Genomic DNA, 17,885 nt, shown 5'->3' with positions numbered 1-17,885 from the left:
TCTCCCCGTGTCTGCGTGGGTCTCACCCCCACAACCCAAAGATGTGCATGTTAGGTGGAATGGCCTAAATTGCCCCTTCATTGGAAAACAAAATTGGATAATCTAAATTTATAAAAAATACTGTGGCCATAGAGCAGATCAGAGGCTAGGAATCCTGCGGCGAGTAACTCACCTCCTGACTCCCCAAAGCCTGTCCACCATCTACAAGGCACAAGTCAGGAGTGTGATGGAATACTGTCCACTTGCCCAGATGAGTGCAGCTCCAACACTCAAGAAGCTCGACAACATCCAGGACAAAGCTTGATTGTCACCTCTTCCACAAACATTCATTCCCTCCACCATTGAGTGGCAGCCTTGTGTACCATCTACAAAATGCACTGTAGGAACTCACCAAGGCTCCTTAGGCAGTACCTTCCAAACCCTCGACCACTACCACCTAGAATAACAAGGGCAGCAGATACATGGGAACTCCACCACCTGGAGATTCACCTCCAAGTCCTTCATCCTGACTTGGAAATATATGCTGTTCCTTCACTGTCACTGGGTCAAAAGCCTGGAACTCCCTCCCTAATAGCACAGTAGGTGTACTTACATGACATGGACTGCAGCAGTTCAAGAAGGCAGTTCACTACCAGCTTCTCAAGGGCAATGAGGAATGGCAACAAATGCTGGCCTAGCCAGCAACGTCCACATCCTGTTGTTCTCTTTGGTTGGCTCTGAATATGGCGGTCAATATGGTCACCTTCCTTAATCCTAATTACGTCTGATCAAAGACTCGGTACACCAGTTAGTTAGTTCAAAGTCAATGCTTATTTATTTGAAATGAAATGAAATGAAAATCGCTTATTGTCACAAGTAGGCTTCAATGAAGTTACTGTGAAAAGCCCCTAGTCGCCACATTCCGGTGCCTGTTCGGGGAGGCTGGTACGGGAATTGAACCATGCTGCTGGCTTGCTTGGTCTGCTTTAAAAGCCAGCGATTTAGCCCAGTGTGTTAAACCAGCCCCTACCACACAGTTAAATCTACTCATGCACGAAAACTCTACAGGCTAAACTATCACTACTGCTAAAGCCTATACTTAGCTTCGGGCACCCACTCAGTCAGAGGAACAATGGCTGTTGTTCGGTTCTGAGGCTGCTGGAGTCGAAGTGGTGAAGGGGAACAGCTAAGGTCGTCCGTCTGGTAACGAGAGTTGACCTTGGACTTACTTGCTTCTGGTGCAGCTGGTGGGTGGGTCGCTCCGCTGTGAGAGCTAAGTCCAAGGGAGCGATTCTCTCTTGGGGGCTCCTTCTTATACCCAAAGGGGCTTCTCGCTGTTTTGGGCGGGCCTTGAACTTGGCCCCAATCAATTGGGCCGTTTCTTGATCATTCCTATTAATTTCATCCAATAAAGGGGTGGGTACCCTGATGGCTGGGCGTGTCCTAGGTGGCCGTTGGCCTGCTTTGTTTCGGTCTCACCTGGCGCCGAGGTGTCTGCCTTAGTATCGGTTACTCAAATGTTACTCTTTTGTTCCGGAGATGGGCCATTAGTATGCTAATGGGCCTACAGTTTTGGTCTTGTCTGGGAGCTGCGGCTCCAATATACAGACAAGCTCTGAACCTGCTTGTTTCCTCAGCAATGTCCATTTTCCCTGCAATCTTTGCAAAGTGTCCATTTTGTAATTGGGAAGTGGCCATCCCAGATGGCTACACGCCCTCCTTGTGATCCTCAACGCGAAGCGTGAAGGATCACATCACTGCGTCGTCTTCGTTCTCTGACCAAGCTGGGCATCCATAAGCACTTCACAGGCTCTTCACTGCCCTATCCTATGAATTGCAACTTTTACCTAAAATTATTTTATATACATACATCATTATTAAATTCTACGGGGCGCTATGGCATTCAGGCATGCATTAAAAAAATGTAAAAACTGGAACCTCTAACAATCCACGATAAACTATCCTCACTTAAACAATCAAGAATAATCTACAACATTTTAAACTGTACAAATAGCAGCAACACAAGTCTCTCTGGCTTGGCAGTCAAGCACAGAGGTTTACATTTCTTTATTAAATGAACAAAACACACACAAAAAAACGGATGTTCTTTAATTCACTTAAAGGGGTTGGGGGGTTTGTTGGAATCCAAAGATAGGGGATCTAAATGTGTATACCGGAGTGCGGTTGCGGGAGGCTATCCTCCGCCATTTTCTGAGTCTAAGTGTCTGCACGACACTGCAGAGTATCGCCAGTACTAAGAGTGCTTCTACGATGTAAGATAGTGAATACCAGGTGATAAACTTATCACACCAGGTCGGGGGGTCGGTAACCTTTGGGGCAGCACGGTAGCCTTGTGGATAGCACAATTGCTTCACAGCTCCAGGGTCCCAGGTTCGATTCCGGCTTGGGTCACTGTCTGTGCGGAGTCTGCACATCCTCCCCGTGTGTGCGTGGGTTTCCTCCGGGTGCTCCGGTTTCCTCCCACAGTCCAAAGATGTGCAGGTTAGGTGGATTGGCCATGAAAAATTGCCCTTCGTGTCCAAAATTGCCCTTAGTGTTGGGTGAGGTTGCTGGGTTATGGGGATAGGGTGGAGGTGTTGACCTTGGGTAGGGTGCTCTTTCCAAGAGCCGGTGCAGACTCGATGGGCCAAATGGCCTCCTTCTGCACTGTAAAATTCTATGAAAGTGTCTCGGGGATAACTATCTCGGGGTTAACTATCTCGGGGTCCAGTGTATGGCGGGGGTGGGAATCATTCACAGCCTGTGTGGTAGGGGTCAGGGGGGTAGCGCCCACGCGCATCTGAAGGGATCCCGCTAAGATCCAGGTGAACATGAAGGTTGTCATCATCTTTCCCTCTTTCTGTCTTCTTTTTCTTCCTCTGGGGTTCCTGAGGTTCTGGAGTTCTATGGACTCAAGCATAATATCTGTTATTATCTTGCTTAAGATCTTGTATGTCTGTCTGTCTGTCCTTTGTTGCCAATTACCCATTATAGTTGGTCACCATTATAGTTGTGACTCCCTCATTTAAAAAAAAACGAATATTTGGACAAGACATCCGAGAAAAATACTGACACAGTGCGAGCCGTCTCGCAGCCTGTGCGATCTACCATCCTAGTGTTTGAGGATGTAAATAGCATACGGAAGCAAACTAAGGGTCGTCAGAAACAAACAAACAAAAAGTTTCAAACTAAAAGTGCCAAAATGGGGTGCGTCTGTGCTGCAGCGGGTAAGATTGGGTGGAATCCCCTGGTAGGATGGTGATCAGTGCCGTTTGTGCTCTACCCGAGCGTGGCTGACCAGAGGGGGGTCCTCAGGCAGGGCGGGGACCAGTGCCGTTTCTCCACTGCCTGAGCGATTGGCAAGAACGGAACGAATATGTGGTCGTCGTGGGGGCTGCCTCTCATGATTACCTTCAAATCAGGAGAGTAGCTATGATTGGTTGCCTGCCGACAAACTAGTTCCTCTGAATGGTTGTCTGTCGACAAACTTGTTCCATTAATTGCCAGTGGGCATTAAAAGAGTGGTGGCGTGGGGCCATGAAAACTTTCAAATTCACAAACAACATTTAACATGTACATTAAACGAATAAACATACGACAAACATGGTGCAGGTTCCATCAGGAAGGACACCGTATCTCTCCATCATGTGGACACCTCATTGCTCAGTAGCGAACAGGGTCGCAAAGGGATTTGTTTGATGGGAGTCAGACTCTATGTCATCATCTTCTCCCGGCTGCCATACTCTTGACTGGAGTAGTTTGGCTAAAGCTGCTTGGGGCGAATTGGGGTCCATCACATCATTCTGGATGAGCCTGAACGAATTGTCTCGGTGCCAGAATCGTGTGTCGATGTTGGAGCTACTAGGTTTTAATCCGTAATCATCGGACGGTGGGTCTGGGTCAGGGGCTTTGATGTACGTGATTTCGAAGGGGTCACTGGAATCATGCTCGGATTCGCTGGGAGTGGGGCCTGGTGCAGGGGTGTAATCATAATGTGGTGTGCTGTGGCTGTCGTCATTGCTATCGCTATCACTGTCGCTGTCGCTGCTGGTTGAAGGAAGGGAGAGGCGGAGTCGTGCCTCCTCCTACATTCTGTGGGTCGGGAAGGGCTGCCACGACTGAAGGGTCGAGGCTTAAAACTGTGAGCTTCACTTGCTCCTTTTCGTCCAGGCCGTACATGGCAGCCTGCTGTTTAACTCTAGCGAAAAACTGGTGGGGGTCTGATGTGAGAAGGAACGGTGTAATTTTACCATATGCATCCTGTAATTGGGTCACGGTTAACGGGATTGTATATAGGAAATCTGCGTTTCCTTCTGCTGCAGCCCTGCGGTGTGTGGTTACAGGGTTCATGGGATGTGTTCTGCCTGTTCAGTCGGGGGTTGGGGTGCTTTCCTTTTCTGGGGGTTTTCTTGCGTACATGTCCCATGTACGTATCTGTGGGCAGTTTCATTTAACTCCTGCCAATCGGGGCCGTTTTCCTGGTCTAACTGGGGTCCAAACGTACTTTGAAAACCATTCTGGACAGAAAGCAGCGATTGCAATTCTGCAATTTGCTTCCGGCACTTTGCGTGATCTACGGAGCTCTGCCTTTGTTCCGTCATGGAAGTATGGAGCGCTCATAGGGCTGCTTTTAAATCATTGCACTGTTTCTGCAATTGCTCTACCTGTTGCTCGGTTTCTTGTCTCACCAAGACCGCACGTTGCATGTCCTGGTAGGCCTTATCGTACTGGGTCTGAAAACTACTCAAATGGGCGAGACAAGACTGGTGTGCCCTCTTGGCATCATCCACCTCTCTGTCCCTCGCTGCTAACTGTTCTCTTAACTCCTTATTCTCCTTCTCAAATTCGCACACATCTCCCTCACTATTTCTGTCTCTCTCCTCAATCTCTCTACGGAGCATCCTAACGATCTCCTCTGTGGCTCGCAATTGTGCCAAGCAGGACACGATTGCCATCGGCCTGCGAGCTTTACCCAAGCTCTTCTTATGAATCTCTGACAGGTTCTCCCAACAAGTATGTCCTGTACTCCCGGGACCTGTTTCGTCAGAATTCACTCCAAGGGGCCATCCTTTCCCTTTGAGATATTTTCTGACCTCTTCTTCCCATACGGGACACTGTCCTATTCTACTGTTCGCTGCGACCTCGAATTCTTGGGGGTTCATAAGGCGTTCCATTGCCTTCATTGCCATTTTCTCTCTATCTCTGGTTTCTCTACTGAATTTGGAACAGGGGGGGTGATAAAGTGTTGATGTAAACACAGGTACGACTTAGGCTATTTTCCGGCCTACAAAACTCCCGACAGTTTTACGCAACAAAATCTCTCAGGTTTACCTTATATCCCTGTTAGTACGCATGCATTAACACACTTCCGAATCTCTGAGGTTTGATCAGTATCATTCTCACACTTGTGGTTTTTTTGTTTCCAATTGGATTCCAATTCAAATTTAGGTTCTCTCGGAGTGACGAAGCCACTTCTAGGTCGAGACCCACCAGAGTCGCCAGTAAATGTTGCTCTCTTTGGTTGGCTCTGAATATGGCGGTCAATATGGTCGCCTTCCTTAATCCTAATTACGTTTGCTCTAGAGGTGCCAGGTATCTTTCGATACTGCCACAAGGTTCAAAACCGAATACTGATCAAAGACTCGATACACCAGTTCGTTAGTTCAAAGTCAATGCTTATTTTTTTACACACACAGTTAAATCTACTCATGCACGAAAACTCTACAGACTAAACTATCACTACTGCTAAAGCCTATACTTAGCTTTGGGCGCCCATTCAGTCAGAGGAACAATGTCCGCTGTTTGGTTCTGAGGCTGCTGGGGCCGAAGTGGTGAAGGGGCACAGCTAAGGTCGTCCATCTGGTAGCGAGCGTTGACCTTGGACTTACTTGCTTCTGGTGCAGCTGGTGGACGGGTCTCTCCGCTGTGAGATCCAAGTCCAAGAGAGCGATTCTCTCTTGGGGGCTCCTTCTTATACCCAAAGGGGCTTTGCGCTCTTTTGGGCGGGCCTTGAACTTGGCCCCAATCTATTGGGGCGTTTCTTGGTCATTCCTATTGATTTAATCCAATAAAGGGGTGGGTGCCCTGATGGCTGGGCGTGTCCTAGGTGGCCCGTTGGCCTGCTTTGTTTCGGTCTCATCTGGCGCCGGGGTGTCTGCCTTGGTGTCGGTTACTCAAATGTTACTCTTTTGTCCCCGGAGATGGGCCATTAGTATGCTAATGAGACTACAGTTTTGGTCTTGTCTGGCAGCTGCGGCTCCAATATACAGATAAGCTCTGAACCTGCTTGTTTTCTCAGCATTGCCAATTTTCCCTGCAATCTTTGCAAAGTGTCCATTTTGTAATCGGGAAGTGGCCATCCCAGATGGCTACACTGTAAAAATGAATTTTTTAAAAATTAAGGTCAAATCACACACAAGTTTTGGTCCTGCCCCAGACTCGTTAGCTTCTGGGCTTCCTTTTTTGACACTATGGGCGAGATTCTCCACTCCCGCGCCGGTTGGGAGAATCGCCTGGGCCGCCACAATTTCCCGGGACACCGGTCCTACGCCCTCCCGCGATTCTCCCAAGCGGCGGGAACGGCCCCGTCAAGTTCCGCGGGCCACAGGCAGGAGAATCGCCGGAGACACCCAAAATGGCGATTCTCCGGCAACCCCGCTATTCTCAGGCCCGGATGGGCCGAGCGGCCAGGCCAAAATGGCGGGTTCCCCCCGGCGCCGTCCACACCTGGTCGCTGCCATCGGGAACAGCGCGGTAACGCTGGGGGGGCGGCCTGCGGAGGGGGAGGGGGGATCCTGCACCGGGGGGTACCTCAAATGTGGCATGGCCCGCGATTGGTGCCCACCGATCGTCGGGCCGTCCTCTCTGAAGGAGGACCTCCTTCCTTCCGCGGCCCCGCAAGATCCGTCCGCCATCTTCTTGCGGGGCGAACTCAGACAGGACGCCAACCACGCATGCGCGGGTTGGCGCCGGCCAAGCCGCGCATGCGCGGGTGACGTCAGTTATGCGGCGCCGGCCGCATCATTTATGCGGCGCCGCCTTTACGCGGCGACAAGGCCTGGCGCGTGTAGATGACGCGGCCCCGATCCTAGCCCATTGTCGGGGACTGAATCGATCGGGATCGGGGCCGTTTCGCGCCGTCGTGAACCTCGATGGCGTTCATGACGGCGTGGGCACTTCGCCGCGGGAGTGGAGAATCCCGCCCTATGTCTCTTATTCTCCGATTAGAATTACAGCCATGCCTGCTGGTAGCCACATTTGGGGTTTCGGGCTGTGCAGCAGTTCACTCTGGGGTAAAAGTGGACATTGTCGCCTTTGCCTCATTGATAGCCTGGAGGCGGATATTGCTCGGTTGGAGGTCTCCCGCTCCACCTAGTGCCTGGTTAAGGGACTGAATGTCTTTTTTGCATTTGGAGGAAATCAAACTTACAATCAGGGTTTCTGTTGAGATGGTAACCGTTTACTTTTTCAAAGATCTAGAAAACGCCAGTGGTTAAGATTGTTAGGGATAGAGTTCAAGTTATTTGCTTTTTCTTTGTTTTGTTTGTATTATTGGGAACATTTTCTTTTCGTTCTTATATTTGCAATAATTCTTGTGCCCCTGTACCTGTTTTGTATTGAAAATGTGTTTGTTGCATTATTTGTAAAAAATTTAAAAAGCTAATAAAAATATTTTTTTTTTAAAAGAGAGAAGATGAATCAGGGAAAACTCCCTGAAAGAACACAAAGTATTACATGGGTCAGGAAAGTTCTGTTTAGAATACTACTTCAAGGTAAGTCAGGCGAACAGGACATAATTTCTTATTCAGTAAAATAAATTCCAACCAACACTAGAAAGAAATCCCTAATCCAAAGATAATAAACATTTGGAGTCATGGGTATGACAAAGCCATTGTTGGAAATGCAGCTGAATATTCATCTGAGTGGGTTAGAGAACTATAAAGGTGAGCTTTGATGGACGAAATGGAGCTTTCACACCCTTAATTTGTTTTTGCGTTCTTAATTGGTCTCAGGAAGGGAAAAGATTAGCTAAGTTTTTCTCTCCTATTGACCTCAGTTAAAATATGTGGATATGTGGACATCAATTGAAAAGTCAGCTAAAACTCATTCCCTGGGCTCACACATGAAGAATGGATACTTGGACAAGATATCAAAGTACAGTCAGCATCTATTGAATTGGAGCCCATCACAAATCAGGTCAGAGAAAAATTATGGCAAAGGGAACAAAATGTTTAATTATCGAGTAAATTTCTCTGGAATGTGTCCATCTCTCGCTGCCAGAGAAAAATTGATTTTAACTGAGGCAGCAGAGTTGGTCCAAGCTCAGCAAGGCAATCCACCACAGAATCACAAGGAATTATTTTAACCTTAACTCACTCATCATGAACTGGACATGTTGCCAGTTAAAATCGACCATGTGGATCCCCTCAACCTTCATTTTGAGCTGCTGCTCCCTGAATGCAACTCCCTGCAGCCAGTGGGGGGTCTTCCTTAAATAATGGGCCCGATGAGGTCATTAGATCCCAAATAGAATTTTAACCGTACCCACGCTGAAACCGCTGCTGTTTTCCTGCCAGGTGAAGACAGCGGGAAGTGGATCTGAGACAAATGGAGGACATTTATGATATGCTTTTTTATTTTCATTATGGATCTAGGATAAAGACTGAGTGTCAAAATCACCTCAGCCTTATGCTGCTGAGGTTGGGCCCCTTCAGCACTCAGCCTGCCTACCCACTCACTCCCAGTTAAAACTTGCCCCCAGAAATTTAGAGATGATGCAAAACTTGCATGCAGATCAATCGAGGCACTGAACAAGTATCATACTCAAAAATGCCTCAAACAGGAGGAATTGTAGGAGAAGGCAGAGTAAAACAGGCCATTCTGGGCTTGAGAACATTTCCGTTAATTCATGACAATCTTGAGCATAACTCTTGCTGATTCTTGACACCTCATTCAATCATGGAAAGTAAAATGTCGTTGAGTTGCTCAATATATAGCCTCAAGATGCCACCCACATGTCATCCTACCTCATTTCCTGGATACCAGTTGGTATGATAACAGGCAGGTTTGGCTCACTGCCACGTTGAGAATGCCAGATGCCAAGTTTAGATAGAGTAAGAGTATAGGAAGGCAGAGTAATGAGTTTCTTCTATAATCGTATCAGTATGATCTTGGAAATATGTTTCCTTACAACAGTCCAAAGATGAGGGGCTGGATTCTCCAATCCCTGACCCCAAAATCGCGTTCGGCGACGGGGCGGAGAATTCCCGATGATGGTGAAATCGGGGCTGCGGCGCTTTCGCGATGCTCCGCCCCTGAAAAGCAGCGTAACCACGCCCTCCTTACGTTGGCTGAGGCCCGCCCCGCGATGCTCCGTCCGCGACCGGCCAAGTTCCCGACGGCGTGGGACATGTGTGGCCTCATCCACCGGGAACTCAGCGTGGCGACTGCGGACTCAGTTCAGTGCCGGAGGAGGGCTGATCCGTGGGCAGGGGGGGGGGTATTATTCCGGGCTGGGGGCACTGAGGTGGGGTGGTCCAGGGCGCACGAGCCGACCGAAGGGGGGGACTCTATTTTTGCAGGCCGGGGGGGCCACGAGCGGCATCTGCCATGAAGCACGCCTGGCCGCTGTAGACAAACCTGGCAATTCTCCAGGTGTATCGGCAGCTAAAGCTGGGAGCTCGACGCTGCCTGGCTACTAGCCCAACCCTGGAAAAGGGAATTGGTGGCCATTTTGCGCCAGTTTTCCTGGTGTAAAACACCACCGTTGTGACGCAGGCGTGGGGACTTAGTCTCCAGAACGGAGAATCCAGCCCGAGAAATTAGATTACGTTAAATTAACCTATTTTATTTGTTAAATAAAACATCTTCCCTGTGTCGTCCACCCTCGCCTCCAAAACCATGTGTGGAACGTCTTTGTTATTAAGATTCAGATCATCTGATCAGCTGCAGCTGTGGGAACCAGATGAAGGCACAGGTGCTCTCCTTCGAGGAATGGACATGTGGACCTGCGAGGTAAGCATTACAGCTATAATGCTTCCCACTGCCCCTTCTGGACTGCTCACTAGCTTCCAGGCAGGGGTGCCTTTTCTGGAATGGGGGGTTCCATGTGTGTTTGTGGGGGATGTGGGGGGGCTCTTTGGAGGGGGTTCCTTTAATTAGGGGGTCCCCTATTACAAGGGCCCCTGAGGGGAGTCATAGAATCATAGAATTTACAGTGCAGAAGGAGGCCATTCGGCCCATTGAATCTGCACTGGCTCTTACAAACAGCGCCCTACTGAAGCCCACGTATCTACCTTATCCCCGTAGCCCAATAACCCCCACTTAACATATTTTGGGCACTAAGGGCAATTTAGCATGGCCAATCCACCTAACCCGCACATCGTTGGACTGTGGGAGGAAACCGGAGCACCCGGAGGAAACCCATGCAGACATGGGGAGAACGTGTAGACTCCACACAGTTACCCAGCCGGGAATCGAACCTGGGACCATGGAGCTGTGAAACAACTGTGCTAGCCACTATGCTATTGTGCTGTCCTATAGGGGTCCCCATATTACAAGGGCCCCTGAGGTGAATCACCCTATTAAAGGGGCCCCTAGGGGGTCCCCCTATTACAGGGGTTCCTGGACGTCCATTACCGGGGTCCTGTGAGTGTCCCCCTTATTACAGGGGTGCCTGTGGGGGGGGTCCCCCATTACAGGGGTTCGGGGGGGGTCTCCCTATTACAAGTATCTGGGGGATCTTCCTATTATAGGGGTCTCTGTGGGGTTCCCCCTATTACAGGGATCCCTGAGGTGCTCTATTACATGGGTCTATGTGGGGGGTCCCCCAATTACAGGGGTCCTTGTAGGGAGTCCTCCTGTTACAGGGGTTCTGGGGAAGTCCCCTATTACAGGAGTCTCTGGGAGGGTGGGTCAGATCACCCTCGTACTTGGGGGTGGAGGAGGGAACCCAGGAAATCCGGGGTTGGGGGGCTGTAGTGCTGTGTGATGTGGGGGGAGAGGGAGCTCAGGGCCGATTTGCCGGCCATGGGATCTCATTATTGGGCAGCCCGCTCAAGATGTTGACCCGATAGTGAGGTTCCCTGGGAATCCCTTGTATTCCATGCCACGCATCAATCTGGAAGCCGTTGAACACTGAATTGCATCCCGCTTTCGGCCCGCAAGAGGATCATGAAACCGGTGCAATTCAGCTCCGACGGGAGAATATGGGATGGGATTCTCCGTCGGCCGATGCTGTAATCGGGAATGGTGACTGGACAGAGAATCAGTCTTGGCGCTGAAATCATGGTAGGCGGCGGGTTCACGCCAAATCACACTTCTCTGGTGACTCGACAGCGGTGTCAATGTGTTCCACTCCACACGTACTGTTAACACTGTTTACGTGTCATTAGCGGGCTTGACCTGGTATTCTCCGGGGCCTCCGCCTTCACCAGGGGGAATTGCCGGCAGCAAGGCTCACTTGTGCTTTTGTTATGGACCAGGGTTTAGAGAACCCCAAAGTGTATCATGGAGTTCACCTGACCCACAACTTTTAATAGATTGTGGTATGGGGAGCACACGGCCCACTCTACAGGTGTGGTACAACAGAAATGGAAAAGTATTTTTTGAAGCAAAACAATGTTTATTCTATGAACTCAAGTTAACCTTTTTAGAACATACAGTGAACATCTTAGCAACCATTAATTCAAATACAACCCCCAAAGAATACAACACTAAGTAATCCTTAATAAATTCCCAAACAACATCCAGAAGACAAAAGAAACACCTTTTAACAGAAGCACATCGGGTTTACATTCACTATTGAGAACATTTATAATTCTGAATTCACCAAATGATCAAGAGATAGTCTTTTCATGACAGAGAAAACAGCAGTACACCTGCTTTGTCTGGCTTCAGCTCCAACACTGAAAACGAAACCAAAAAGACACAGCCACACCCAAGCTTTTCTCAAAGTGAAACTAAAAAGCAGAGCCAGAGCTCAGCTCCACCCACACTCTGACATCACTGCAGTAACCTGAGCAGCCAAACATTTCTTAAAGTGACATTCTCATGACACTTTTAAAAATTAGGAAACAGGCACCGTCCTGTTATATTCCTTGTCTTGTTCTCCAAGATAGCCAGATATGTACTGTTGACAAAGAATATAAAACTAAGAAGTTTAAATAAAACAAATTTATTTTACACCACTTAACTTGATTAGGTTCGCACGCGTTACGGAGTAACAGATAATAAAATAATAGTACTGAATCTGTGATACAGTAATTGATAACCTCTCTAATTTATAAACTACTCTATAACTCAACCTCACACTATACTTCTACATTGAAATTTCCATCAGCTTCCCCCAGCATGCTTAGAGACGCAGCCTTTTATATGGTCACTGAGTATCACCATCTGGTGCTGATATACATGTAATCTCTCTTGTTAACCCTTTACTATACTTGTACTACTACTACTAATAATCGCTTATTGTAACAAGTAGGCTTCAATGAAGTTACTGTGAAAAGCCCCTAGTTGCCATATTCCGGCGCCTGTTCCAGGAGGCCTGTACGGGAATTGAACCCGCGCTGCTGGCCTTGTTCTGCATTACAAGCCAGCTGTTTAGCCCATTGTGCTAAACCAGCCCCAGTATACTATACAGATCATTACATCCCCCTTTTAATAGACATTTTTATACATGACAAAAAGGAAAGTATGAATAACATTAGTACATGATACATTGATATGAATACTAAAGTTAACAGGTGAGTTATAAAGAATTCTTTAAACAGTTCATTTGTATTTCGTCACAAATTAAGTATGTTGGGTTTCTTTCTGATTCTGGATGATCTTCTCATTCCAGTCAGTGAATTGGTAGATGTCTTTAATGACTTCTGGAAGTCATCTGCTATCTTGTTAGAGGTTGTTGTAGATTAAATAAATTCTCATTAAATTGAAGACTAGGGAATAACGTACTAGAAGATTGAACTTTCAGAAGAGCCCGACGATTTCATCTAATGATAGAACCATCAGTCTCCTGAATGATGTATGAACAAAGTGTTGCTTGACATATGACCTTAGCTTGATCAGACCATCCTCCAGTGGGAATATGAATTCTCACTTGATCACCTTGATGAAGTGGTTCCAGTGATTTTGCATGTTCATTGTAGTATTTGCCCTGAAGATTCTTTTGATGTTGCATTTTCTTGACTGGTTGAAGATCTGGATCAGGTAGTAGTATATATGGAAGAGTTATACACAACATTATGTTCTTTAACACCTGAGCAGGAGATAAACCAGTTGAAAGAGGAGTAGCTCTGTAATTCAATAAAGCTAAGAACATATCTGAATCAGAATCAAGAGTTTCCTTGAAAAGTTGTTTCACAATGTGAACGCCTTTTTCAAACTTGTCATTGGATTGCAGATAAAGAGGACTAGAAGTTATATGAGTAAAATTGTATGCACGAGCAAATTCTGTCCACTCATAGCTATCAAAACAAGGTCCATTGTCTGCCATGACTTTGCAAGAAATCCCATGATGAACAAAAATCTCCTTTGTTGCTTTAATCACAGATTTGGAGGTAGAATCAGGAATTTAGTCACTTCGGGATAGTTTGAGAAATAATCGATGATTAGAATATAATCACGACCATGAAACTGAAAAAGATCTATGCTAACCTTCGACCATGGAGTCTTCTCAAGATCATGAGGTGTAATTATCTCTGAGTCGATTGATTACGCTGGCAGGTCTCACATTCTAGAATCAGATTGGTTGTGTCATTATTTATTCCTGGCCAATATACTGCCTGTCTCGCTCTACGTTTGCATTTCTCTATTCCTAGATGACCGTCATGTATTATTTTTTGTGGTATCATGGGTCTTAGTGTCATTGGAATAACAATATGATCGAGACGAAGTAGAAATCCATCGACAACAGTGAGGTCAGATTGAATGTTTCTGAATTTCGAACAGTGTCCTTTCGGCCAACCATTTTTTATATGGCTGATGACTCGTCGCAATATTTCATCTTTTTTTCTCCTCTCTGATAAGCTTGAGGTTTTCATCAGAAACAGGAAGCGTTTCAGCTAGAAGCTACACTTGAGCTTCAATTTGTTGAACAATCTCTGGTTGTTCTTCTTCTGTGTTGGTAGAATGAGATAATGCATCAGCAATTATAAGATCTTTACCTGGAGTATTTTGGGCCAGTAGAGGCGGCCTGCCATTGGCCGGCGGTGGCATCTCCCAGTCCCGCCATTGTCAACGGGGTTTCCAATCGTTCAACAGTGGGACCGGACGATCCAGTGATCTTTTTCACACGGCCAAGGTAAGTCTGCCCCCCTCCCCCACCCCCCCGTCTCCTGCTGCATCCTCTCACCCCCCCCCCCCTTCACACCTCCAAGGTGATCTTTCACCCAGCCACCATCTCGCGGGTTGCCAACATCTGTCTCAAGACCCTCCAACCCCCCACCCCCAACCCCACCCCCACCCCTCCCACCGCTCAAGTCCCATGCATGCCACACACCATCACCATCTGAACTGGCAGGATTCCTGCATACACTCCTCCTATCTGTCTCATTGCAGGGCAAACTCAAACATAATAGGCTGAGCAGGCACAGCCATCCAGAGTCATGTGCAAGCTCAGATGCCTCACCCGCTTTGAGTAAAAAACCCATGAACCTGGCCAATGAGGAACAAGACCGTGCCTGTGCAGAGGGTGAAGTAGGGGCTACAGGCAAAAGTGACAACCCTCAGGACACACGTGAGTCTCCACAGGCTTTTGTGCCCTCCACACTGGCATCATCAGCCACCTCCTGAGTGTGTACCTCTGTCCCCGATGAGCCATTCCTCCAGCCGCTATTCTCCCTCACAAATGTCATGGATCTGAGAATGCTCCAAGATGTAACTGTCATGGACGCTTCCCAGGAAATACGCACATACCTGCATTATGTGTTCACAAACGCATTGAACACTGAGGGAGTGGAATCCCTTGCGGTTCATGAATGGTGCCGTATGACGCCATGGAGATCACAGGGCCCTGTAGTCTATCACACACTGCACCTGGCGAAGCCCATGGCCTGGTGTCCTGGCTTGCTTGGTCTCAGTCTAAGTTTATATACATATGGGCCCTCGCATAAATGTCATCTGTTGCCTCCCTTATGCATTTGTGTGTGGAAATGTCACAGAGATCACCAGTGCTGCCCTGAAAGGAGTCACTTGCATAGACGTTCAGAGCGACGGCAAGTTTAAAGGCCACTGGCAGTGGGTGTCTTCTCATTCCGTGTGACACAAGCTCTTGCAGGACCTGAGAAAGGTAGTCCACCGTCCCGGATAGCGGTAGTCCTCTCCGGTACTGAAGCTCCGACATTTGCAGGTGGGATGTCTAATGTCGGAAGATCCTTTGCCAATAGTGTCTCCTACGAGGTTCCACCATCTGTGGTGCCGTTCTCAGAACTGCTATGAGCCCTGTCTCCCTCTCCTCAGCAAGACATTGGTCCTGGCCACATACAGCGGCACACAACTGTCTCTGCTGCTGCTCGATCACTATGAGTGGAATAGCCAACTCAAATGCTCCATGAATAGAATCATGCATTGAAACGAAGAGAAGACCAAAGTGAACGTTGAGGGTTCCTGACAGAGCCGGGACCCTCAGCCCTCCACACCTCTAGGAGATCCACCCATGCACTGCCCCTTACTAAGTGCCTCTGCAGTAAGGCTCACACCCTCCCCTCTCACACTATGTCACTTGCTAGATTATCTAGGTCCTACTTGACCTTACTTTCATTTGTTCATTTGAGACTTTAACCAAAAAAGGCAACAGGAGACAGTCCGGTGAAGTTATAAATGGATGCTTACCAAGCAGGGCAGCAAATTAACAGGTGTACTACGGTTTTTGCTTTCCTGTTCAGCTTAGGGCACTAGGTAACACTCAGCTTCCATTCTCTTCCTGTAATCTCTTTGGCCTTCTGCTTTCCTCGGGACAGCAGGCTCTGCAAACTTCACTTTCAAACTTAGTGCGTGCCTTGCTCACTGAAAGCTGCTGTTGATTAACCCATTCCAAGCCACAACCTACAGCGTGATCAATCAGTGATTGGCCTTGGCGGCCATGATCAGTTTTTAATTGGGTGCTCAAGGGTGATGGTCATCTATTGATGTCATTTCCAATAGTCCTCTGATTGGCCCTTTAAGATGTCAATTACTCATGGGATCAACCCTCTCATTGAAGTTTGTTTCTGTCACCTCAAGATCAAAGGATGTTTTATGGTATCGTCCTTGCCCATTTCTTTAGGATGGGGAGGAAGTATGCCTTGAATGTGTCATCTCGGGATTTGCTTAATTGGTTCAAGCTCCTCATTAAATCAAATCCAGTTGTTAAGTAATGGGTTAAGGACTTCCGGGTGCGGCGATGACCAGCTAAGTCGCACGTTTCGGCACCTCCCGTTGAAACGGACTTTTGGGCTCTTATTAAGAGCCCCAACGGCAATTTTTAACGGCCAAAATCACTGTGCGGTGAAATAGGAGGGAATCCCCCCGGATAAATATGGATAAAGGAGAGGATAGCGGCCGGATTGCAGTGGATCCACTGGAGCAGCGGCAAGGAAGGGAAGCTCGAAGCAAGATGGCATTGGAAGGTGGCTGTTCGGTATGGGGCCCGGAGCAACAAGAGTTCCTGCGGCGCTGTGTGGAAGAGCTGAAGAAGAAGGTGTTGGCCCCGATGCTACAGGCAATTGAAGGGCTAAAGGAAGCGCAGAGGACCCAGGAGTTGGAGCTTCGGGTCGTGAAGGCAAAGGCTGCGGAGAATGAGGATGAAATACAGGGCCTGGTGGTAAAGACAGAGACGCACGAGGCACAGCACAAAAGGTGTGTGGAGAGGTTGGAAGCCCTGGAGAATAACTCGAGGAGGAAGAATTTAAGAGTCTTGGGTCTTCCCGAAGGCATAGAGGGGGCGGACGTCGGGGCATATGTGAGCACGATGCTTCACTCGCTAATGGGATCGGAGGCCCCAACGGGCCCTTTGGAGGTGGAGGGAGCTTACCGAGTTCTGGCGCGAAGACCAAAGGCAGGAGAAATACCTCGAGCCATAGTGGTGAGGTTTCACTGCTACAATGACAGAGAGATGGTTCTAAGATGGGCGAAGAAAACTCGGAGCTGCAGGTGGGAGAACGCGGTGATCCGCGAGTACCAAGTTTGGAGTGCGGAGGTGGCGAGAAGGAGGGCAAGTTTCAACCGGGCAAAGGCGGTGCTCCACAAAAAGAAGGTTAAATTTGGAATGTTGCAGCCGGCGAGACTGTGGGTCACACACCAAGGGAAGCACCACTACTTTGAGACGGCAAAAGAGGCGTGGACATTCATTGTGGATGAGAAGCTGGAATAGTCTGGCGAGAGAAAAAGCTTCTGTAATAAAGTGGTGGGGTAATTATGTGGGACAAGGAAGGGGAAGGGGGGGGGGGTTGGGGGGGAATTTTTTCAATTTTTCAAGTTTGTAACTTTTCTCTTTCCCCTCGTGGGGGGGGGGGGAGTATGGGGAACTGTGGGCGCTGGTGGGAAGGAAAGGGGAAGGAGAAGGGAACTGCGCCATCAGGGGCGGGGCCGAGTGGGAAACGCGGGCTTTGTTCCCGCGCTATGGTAATTGTGGCGAGAACGGGGACGCAGGAAGGAGGGGGCCTCGCACAATGAGGGGCCGAGGACAAACGGGGGAAGCCGAGGTCAGCCAGAGTTTGCTGGCTTCTGGGAGCAACATGGGGGTGCAACTACGCTAGAAAGGGATCTAGCAGAGGGGGGGGGGGGGTGGGGGAGTTAACTGGGTTGCTGCTGCTAAGGGGAAGGGGGAGCTGTTATGGGGAGGGGTGGTCGGGGCGGGAGAGCACCGTCGGTGGGATATACGGGTACGTGGGAACCGGGTGAGGAGCTGGGTTAGAAAAGGGGAT

The 17,885-nt window shown here is 48.6% G+C and overlaps 1 long non-coding RNA gene across 3 annotated transcripts in view; it reads left to right on the top strand.

The window, feature by feature from the left end:
* Positions 1–17,885, top strand: part of LOC140408854 (uncharacterized) — a 169,688-nt gene that overhangs the window by 72,393 nt on the left and 79,410 nt on the right. For 2 of the 3 annotated variants that reach the window (XR_011940223.1, XR_011940222.1), the window contains exon 5: positions 7,666–7,751. This is a non-coding gene — a long non-coding RNA (uncharacterized lncRNA). Of the gene's footprint in view, positions 1–7,665; positions 7,752–8,035; positions 8,100–17,885 lie in introns of those variants that run through there. The other variant, XR_011940221.1, reaches the window with a different exon arrangement.

This window comes from Scyliorhinus torazame, chromosome 3 (genome assembly GCF_047496885.1).
Source record: "Scyliorhinus torazame isolate Kashiwa2021f chromosome 3, sScyTor2.1, whole genome shotgun sequence".
NCBI lineage: Eukaryota > Metazoa > Chordata > Chondrichthyes > Carcharhiniformes > Scyliorhinidae > Scyliorhinus > Scyliorhinus torazame.
This window is presented reverse-complemented; position numbering and strand designations above follow the sequence as displayed.